Source organism: Pongo pygmaeus, chromosome 22 (genome assembly GCF_028885625.2).
Source record: "Pongo pygmaeus isolate AG05252 chromosome 22, NHGRI_mPonPyg2-v2.0_pri, whole genome shotgun sequence".
NCBI lineage: Eukaryota > Metazoa > Chordata > Mammalia > Primates > Hominidae > Pongo > Pongo pygmaeus.
The window spans coordinates 43,885,713-43,894,632 of record NC_072395.2 but is presented as its reverse complement, the minus strand read 5'-3'; the positions used below and the strand labels follow the sequence as shown (position 1 = coordinate 43,894,632).

Here is an 8,920-nt window from a genome sequence, read left to right as displayed (position 1 = left end):
TTAAGATTTGACCTGAAAAATGGGGAATTATGCTTTATTATGTGAAAGTTAATAATCTTATAATAATTATGAATAGTAATCATATTCTTTTTTTTTTTTGAGACGGAGTTTCACTCTTGTTGCCCAGGCTGGAGTGCAATGGCGCGATCTCGGCTCACCGCAACCTCCGCCTCCTGAGTTCAAGTGATTCTCCTGCCTCAGCCTCCTGAGTAGCTGGGATTACAGGCATGCACCACCATACTCAGCTAATTTTGTATTTTTAGAAGAGGTGGGGTTTCTCCATGTTGGTCAGGCTGGTCTTGAACTCCTGACCTCAGGTGATCCACCTGACTCGGACTTCTAAAGTGCTGGGATTACAGGCGTGCGCCACTGTGTCCAACCCATATTAATTCTTACAAAAAAATGCTGAAACTTGAGGGTGATATAGCATAAGAAAAAACATAGGTTTGGGGTCAGAAAGTTTTCAGTTTCTTCTGATTGGTGGCTGAGATGTTTGAATAAGTCACTATAACTTGCTGAATTTCAGTGTCTCTATCCATAGAGAGGGGATAATAGCACTTACTTTTTAGAGTTTTGGGAGGATTATAAAACAGCTGATGAGTATTGCCTGGCATATGGTAAACAAAGAGCACCTGTTCTCTTCCCTTTTTGGTATTATTCTGAGACTACTATATAATCCTACTATATCTCATAGTCACGTTAGAATACAGACAGAATATAGAGTCTCAAAATCTCACAGATAGCATATAATATATTGGAATAATCAAATATAAATATAAAATTTAAAAGTGAACCTGGCGAATATTTAAACTCCACTAACTGATGCATCAGGGCTTCTGATGTGTCCCTGGTAAGTAAGTTGTTAGGTAATTTCTGTAGTACTAGGCCCTTACTACCTTAGAACAGAGAGGCCATTCCTTTGAGGCAGTTTTAATTGTCAGAAAGTTCTTAATATTGAACTGAAATCTCCTCCTGGCAATTTCCCTTCAGTGGTTATAGTTCTAGATGCTGATCATATTCACATCACAGCCCTTTGTGTATTTTAAGTCTGCTGTCTTAGAACAGCACCTGGCCGATGGTAGGTACTCAGCAAATGTTTCCTCAGTGAACGAATGAGTGGATGAATGGGACAAGAAATGAGAACCATTTAACAGTGTGAGTGCTTTACTGTCTATGCTGAGAACGTTAGCACAATTTCTTTTGTACAAAATGGTAATATGTTGTATCAGTCATGGTACAATAAAGACAGCAGAACCATTACGAGTTTTATAGAAAAAGGGATTTTTCATAGGAATAAGGCCTTATACCATTATGGAAGGGGCTGGAGAAGTATAGTTTACAAGGAGGGGTTGGAGGATCAGAGAAATGTCTATAACTGTGTCTTCTGAAATGCTAGTGCAAGTGGACAAGGGCAGAGTTCACAAAGGAATGTGGGAAGGCAGAGACGGCAGCTGAGGAATGAAACTGGGAAGGAGTCTGGGGACCCTGTTGTTGCCTCTGCATCTGGTTATGGGCCTGGAAAGATTGTTGGCCCATGTTTTCAGGCTCTCCAGAGAAAAAGAACCAGTAGGATCTATCTGCCTGCCTGCCTGTCTATCTACCCATCTATCCGTATATCATCTATCTGTATATCATCTATCTATCTATCTATCTGTCTGTCTGTCTATCTATCTATCTATCTATCTATCTATCTCCATCTGTCTATCATCTATCTGTTTATCATCTATCTATCCATCCATCCATCCACCCATCTTTCTATCTATGGAATTGACTCACGTGATTACGACAGCTGAGAAGTCTAAAATCTGCAGGGGGACTGGCAAGCCTGAGATCCTGGAGAGCCGATGGTGCAGATAAAGGCTGAAGGCAGTCTGTTGGAGAAGTTCCTCTTGCTCAGGGAGGGTGATCTTTTTGTTCAGTTCAGGCCTTTAACATATTGGATGAGGCCCACCCACATTGTGGAAGGCAATCTACTTTACCTAATAGTTCACTGATTTAAATGTTAATCTCATCTCAAAATGCCCTCTGAGTTGACACATAAAATTACCCATCACAGTCAGCAAAGCTTGCAGTCAGGAAGAAGAGCTAGATACAGAGGAGGGAAAACGTGAATGAGGGCTGGAATCTGCCAGCACTTCTGCCTCTATCCCTTGTTGCACTAACAATGATGGTCTTTAAAGGGTCAATGGCTGCCGTTCACTTCTGCCTTCCAAATCTTGCTCAGGTTTCCCAGAAGATAATTCTGGGAATCATAGTGCTAGTAGACCAGTTGGCATGCATAAAACTACGTAGTCAACCCATTGTTAACTTGGCACCGTATATACCTTTTTAACATATATTTAACTTTCTAACTTGATGCAACCACCCCCCAAACAACCTAACACCTGCTAACCTTCTTGCCCCAAAAGGATACAAAGTCTCATGTGTCATCTAATCCATCCTGGGTGATGTTATTACCTTTTTTTTTTATTATTATACTTTAAGTTCTAGGGTAGATGTGCACAACGTGCAGGTTTGTTACATACGTATGCGTGTGCCATGTTGGTGTGCTGCACCCATTAACTCGTCATTTACATTAGGTTTATCTCCTAATGCTATCCCTCCCCCCTCCCCCCACCCCATGACAGGCCCCGGTGTGTGATGTTCCCTTTCCTGTGTCCAAGCGTTCTCATTGTTCAATTCCCACCTATGAGTGAGAACATGCGGTGTTTGTTTTTTTGTCCTTGTGACAGTTTGCTGAGAATGATGGTTTCCAGCTTCATCCATGTCCCTACAAAGGACATGAACACATCCTTTTTTATGGCTGCATAGTATTCCATGGTGTATATGTGCCACATTTTCTTAATCCAGTCTATCATTGTTGGACATTTGGGTTGGTTCCAAGTCTTTGCTATTGGGAATAGTGCCTCAATAAACATACGTGTGCATGTGTCTTTATAGCAGCATGATTTATAATCCTTTGGGTATATACCCAGTAATGGGACTGCTGGGTCAAATGGTATTTCCAGTTTTAGATCCTTGAGGAATTGCCACAGTCTTCCACAGTGGTTGAACTAGTTTACAGTCCCACCAACAGTGTAAAAGTGTTCCTATTTCTCCACATCCTCTCCAGCACCGTTATTACCTTTTAAGCTGCATCACACTTTTCCTTTGATATCTTGTAACCTGAATACTGAGATATAAGACTAACCAACTATTAACACATTTGATGATCAATACTAGCTTAATGGGAGAAGGGGAAGAAAGGAACATAATTGGTTAATATATACACAGATATTTATATGAAAGTAACAAAAACAATTGCCAGAATTACTAGTCTTTGTTTTTATAACTGGACAGACAGGCTTAACTGGTGTTATAATTTCCTTCTTCCTCTGCCCATTCCTGCTGGTCGTCGTTCTTTCCTGGCGGGATAACTGAAAGTTTAACTCCTTATTATATAATATGATGTAACTAGCTATAACTTCCCTGCCAAGTGTTGTTCCTAAGCTGGTGTCATAACTAAGTTTCCGAAAGGTTATTCAGTTGTTCTATCAGACTGGTGGCTGATTGGCAGCATGGTAAGACTAGTCAATACCATACATGTGAGCTTATTGTCGTATTTTATTTGATGGAATATGATCTCCTGGTTTGGAAACAAGGCTGTGTGTGACACTTTGATAATTAATGAGGCCTTCTCTGAGTCTACAAGCACTGATTTTGGCAGAAGCGTTGTGGGCAGGGAAGGCACATTTACATGCAGAGTAAGTGTCTTTTCTAGTGAGAACAAACCACTGCCCCTTCCATGGTGCCTCCAGATGACTAGAGGATTCTCTCAGGTAGTGAGGCTACATCAGAGATTCAGCGCTGGCCTCTGCTGCTGGCAGATTGAGCACTCAGCAGTGGCTGGATCATATCCACCTTACTGAGCCCATGTATAACCTTCAACCCTGCCACTATGACTAACTGATTAATGAGGTTGTTGGGCAAGAAGTGGGATGATGTGGAAAAGAGCCAAATGGATATCCACATGCTAGGTCATCTTGTCCATGTTATTAATAAGACCCTCCTCTGCTGAGATAGCTCTTCAGTGAACAGTCACATGGAATCTGAACATTTTTACATTGTGGGCATTCAGAGAACTCCATTTATATTCCCTTGTCAATAACTATTTTGTCATTTTTAAAAATCATGTTTCTTCCCCCCTCCCCCCTGGCAGACTCTGCCCAATCAGTCAAATATTAAGCTACTTCCCATAAATCAGTGCAGATCTCTACCTGCGGGGAGAATTTCACTTCCTGTTGTCCCTCACAGCCACACCTGGGTGGGGCTGTGGTGCTATAGTTGTCTGTTTTTGAGTGATGCTTGCATATCATGCAGAACCATCTATAAATCAGGCCTAACATTTTCTTTTTTAGTCAACTGATTATGAGGAACTCCCCACAAGGCTACTTCTATTGTTACATGAAAATCACCCCCTACGTTTAGTAGCTTAAAAGAATAACAATTTTATTTGTTTGCTATTCTGTGGGTCAGGAATTCACAAGGTGCATAGTGGGAACAGCTTGCCTCTGCCCCATGTGATATATGCTGGACTGGACCACATCAGATGACTGACTTGGGATCATTTCGTCTGGGGCCTCAGTTCTCACTGTCACTTGCACTGTGATTCTCCTTCACATCCTCTCCTTCTCTTTGTCTCATCCTCATATCATCCTTCTGGAAGAATAGCTGTACTTTGATGACTGTGCAGAGCTCCTAGTGGCAACAAAGCAGGGATGCCTGCCCTTCTAAAGGCTCAGTTTCGGAGTTGCAAACCATCACCTCCACTGAATTCTAGTGTTTATTAAGCAACCTGGCTTATTCAGCTTCAATTGAAGGGGCAAGAACTACACCAGGGCATGAATTCTGGGAGTCGTAATTCTTTGAGAACTGCAACTGACTAGTATATGTAATTTTGGAATTTTTTTAAAAGAAATTTTTGTTGCCTATATAAAAATCATACAGGCGCTGTGGCTCATGCCTGTAATCCCAGCACTTTGGGAGGCTGAGGCGGGCGGATCACAAGGTCAGGAGTTCGGGATCAGACTGGCCAACATGGTGAAACCCTGTCTCTACTAAAAATACAAAATTAGCTGAGTGTGCTGGTGGATGCCTGTAATCCCAGCTACTTGGGAGGCTGAGGCAGGAGAATCGCTTGAAATTGGAAGGTGGAGGTTGCAGTGAGCCTAGATCGTGCCACTGCATTCCAGCCTGGGCAACAAGAGTGAAACTCCATCTCAAAAAAATAAAAAAATCATAGCCCAATAGCTCTAATTTATATACAGAGGGATAATGTTTATAGAAATATTCAGGATTTCTCCTAACATCATAGAAATACATTGATAGTGATAGCTCTTGACTGAAAGACAAATTCATTCTCTTGTTTCTCTGTTGGAAATACCACAGAAATAGTAAATGAAATGTCCCCAGCCGCGGTCAACGTATTTTTCCTGCACTGTTCATTGGCTGTTATCAAACCTTTAGAATAAACTTGTTCAGCAAGTTTATTGGGCATTGCTTGGTGTCCCAAATTGCTAGCTGATATTTTAAAATCTGATCTCGTGTTTTTCTTTCTCTTCACCACTTGTGACCCTGTAGCTCTTTGGTCATTTAAACTAAGCCACAAATCTTAGACTGTCAGTGAAGGGGAGACCAAAAAGAATACAGTGTGAACAAAGAGTCAAATCCTTGGCTTTTTGTTCTAAAATAAGCTTTTATAATTCTTAGTAGAGTGATAGCACTTTGTATTTGTAAAATCTGAACTTTTTAGGGAAGAAAATATGTGGGGCTTTAAGGCAGCTATTGCTTGGAGGATAAAGAATGTAGAACTTATCTCTTAAAAACAGAATAGAAGATGATGTGTACTAAGAGCAGTTACCCTCCAAAAAGACTAATAAAGCGAAACATTCATCTACCTTTTGACCCAGCACGTTTATACCTTATCTAGGGTCACATAGTGCTAGTAGATCAGTTTACCCAAGATAAATAAAAATATATGTCCAAAAATATTTGTATGTAAACATTCATAGCAATTTTATTCATAGTGCTAAAAAATTGGGAATAATCTAAATGTCCATTAGGTGACTAGATAAACTGTAAAATTTTCATATAGATTTTAAAGATGTGACTTACTTAACAGAAGAGAAGGTATATGAAATTACTGAATTATGTAGAGAAAGAGAGGATTATTCCCCCTTAATTGTGTTATTGGAAGAGTTTTTTCTGGTGCTGAGGCATTGGTAGAGAGCTTCCGGAAAGCTAAACAACACACCAAGGAAGAACTGAAGTCTCCTCAAGCAAGGGATGAAGAGAAGGATGAAAATGAAAAGGAAAAAGCTGCATGTTCTGCTGCTGCTATGGAAGAAGACTCAGAAGCATCTTCCTTAAGCACAGGTGATAGCTCACAGGGAGACAACAATTTGCAAAAATTAGTCCCTGATGATGTGTCTGTGGATATTGATGCCATTAGAAGGGTCTACACCAGATTGCTCTCTAATGAAGAAATTGAAACTGCCTTTCTGAATGCACTTGTATGTTTGTCACCTAACATGGAATGTGACTTGATGTATCACAACGTGTACTCTCAAGATCCTAATTATCTGAATTTGTTCATTATAGTAATGGAGAACAGAAATCTCCACAGTCCTGAATATCTGGAAATGGCTTTGCCATTATTTTGCAAAGCAATGAGCAAGCTACCCCTTGCAGCCCAAGGAAAACTGATCAGACTGTGGTCTAAATACAATGCAGACCAGATTCGGAGAATGATGGAGACATTTCAGCAACTTATTACTTACAAAGTCATAAGCAACGAATTTAACAGTCGAAATCTAGTGAATGATGATGATGCCATTGTTGCTGCTTCGAAGTGCTTGAAAATGATTTACTATGCAAATGGTAGTGGGAGGGGAAGTGGACACAAATCACAGTGAGGAAGATGATGAAGAGCCCATCCCTGAGTCCAGTGAGCTGACACTTCAGGAGCTTTTGGAAGAAGAGAGAAGAAACAAGAAAGGTCCTTGAGTGGACCCCCTGGAAAATGAACTTGGTGTTAAAACCCTGGATTGTCGAAAATCCCTTATCCCTTTTGAAGAGTTTATTAATGAACCACTGAAGGAGGTTCTAGAAATGCATAAAGATTATACTGTTTTCAAAGTAGAAACAACAAATTCTCTTTTATGACATACCCCTTTTTAGTGTATGCTGTCACAAAGAATTTGGGATTATATTATGACTATAGAATTCGCATGTACAGTGAACGAAGAATCACTGTTCTCTACAGCTTAGTTCAAGGACAGCAGTTGAATCCATATTTGAGACTTATTGTTAGATGTGACCATATCATGATGATCCACTTGTCTCGCTAGAGATGATCACTATGGAAAATCCTGCAGACTTGAAGCAGTTCTATGTGGAATTTGAAGGAGAACAAGGTGAGGGAGGTGTTTCCAAATAATTTTTTCAGCTGGTTGTGGAGGAAATCTTCAATCCAGATATTGGTATGTTCACGTACGATGAACTTACAAAATTGTTTTGGTTTAATCCATCTTCTTTTCTTTTCTTTCTTTTTTTTTTTTTTTTTTTTTCTTTTGAGATGAAGTCTCGCTCAGTCGCCCAGACTGGAATGCAGTGGCATGATCTCTGCTCACTGCAAGCTCCACCTCCCGGGTTCACGCCATTCTCCTGCCTCAGCCTCCTGAGTAGCTGGGACTATAGGTGTGCGCCACCACACCTGGCTAATTTTTATATTTTTAGTAGAGACAGGGTTTCACCATGTTAACCAGGATGGTCTCGATCTCCTGACCTCGTGATCCATCTGCCTCGGCCTCCCAAAGTGCTAGGATTACAGGCGTGAGCCACCACACCCGGCTAATCCATCTTTTCAAACTGAGGGTTGGTTTACTCTGATTGGCATAGTACTGGGTCTGGCTATTTACAATAACTGTATACTGGGTGTTCATTTTCCCATGGTTGTCTACAGGAAGGTTATGGGGAAAAAAGGAACTTTTTATCACTTGGGAGACTGTCACTCAATTTTATATCAGAGTTTAAAAGATTTATTGGAGTATGAAGGGAATGTGGAAGATAACATGATAATCACCTTCCAGGTATCACAGACAGATCTTTTTGGTAATCCAATGATGTGTGATCTAAAGGAAAATGGTGATAAAATTCCAGGTGATAAAACAGGAAAAAATTTGTCAATCTTTATTCTGACTACATTCACAATCAGTAGAAAAACAGTTCAAGGCTTTTTGGAGAGGTTTTCATATGGTGTCCAATGAATCTCCCTTAAAGTACTTACTCAGACCAGAAGAAATGGAATTGCTTATATGTGGAAGCCAGAATCTAGATTTTCAAGCACTAGGAGAAACTACGGAATATGATGGTGGCTCTACCAGGGACTCCGTTCTGATGAGGGAGTTCTGGGAAATCATTCATTCATTTATGGATGAACAGAAAAGTCTCTTCTTGCAGTTTACAATGGGCACAGACAGAGCACCTGTGGGAGGACTAGGAAAATTAGTGATGATTCTAGCCAAAAATGGCCCAGACACAGAAAGGTTACCTACATCTCCTACTTGCTTTAATGTGCTTTTACTTCCAGAATATTCAAGCAAAGAAAAACTGAAAGAGAGATTGTTTAAGGCCATCACATATGTGAAAGGATTTGGCATGCTGTAAAACAAAACAAAACACACAAAAGGAAGAAAAAAAATTTAAAAAAATTTAAAAATATAACAAGAGGGATAAATTTGTGGTGGTGATAGTGTCCCGCTACAAAAAGGCTGTAAGAAAACCACAGTAGTCACCTATGTCTGTGACTCCCTTCTTTATTGGGGAAATGTGGGCCAGAACAGCAGATTTCAGCTACATATATGAACAAATCCTTTATTAT

General features: G+C 40.3%; 1 pseudogene; it reads left to right on the top strand.

The window, feature by feature from the left end:
• The first annotated feature begins 1,005 nt into the window (after positions 1-1,005).
• Positions 1,006-8,706, top strand: LOC129022252 (ubiquitin-protein ligase E3A-like; annotated as a pseudogene).
• The last annotated feature ends 214 nt before the right edge of the window (positions 8,707-8,920 follow it).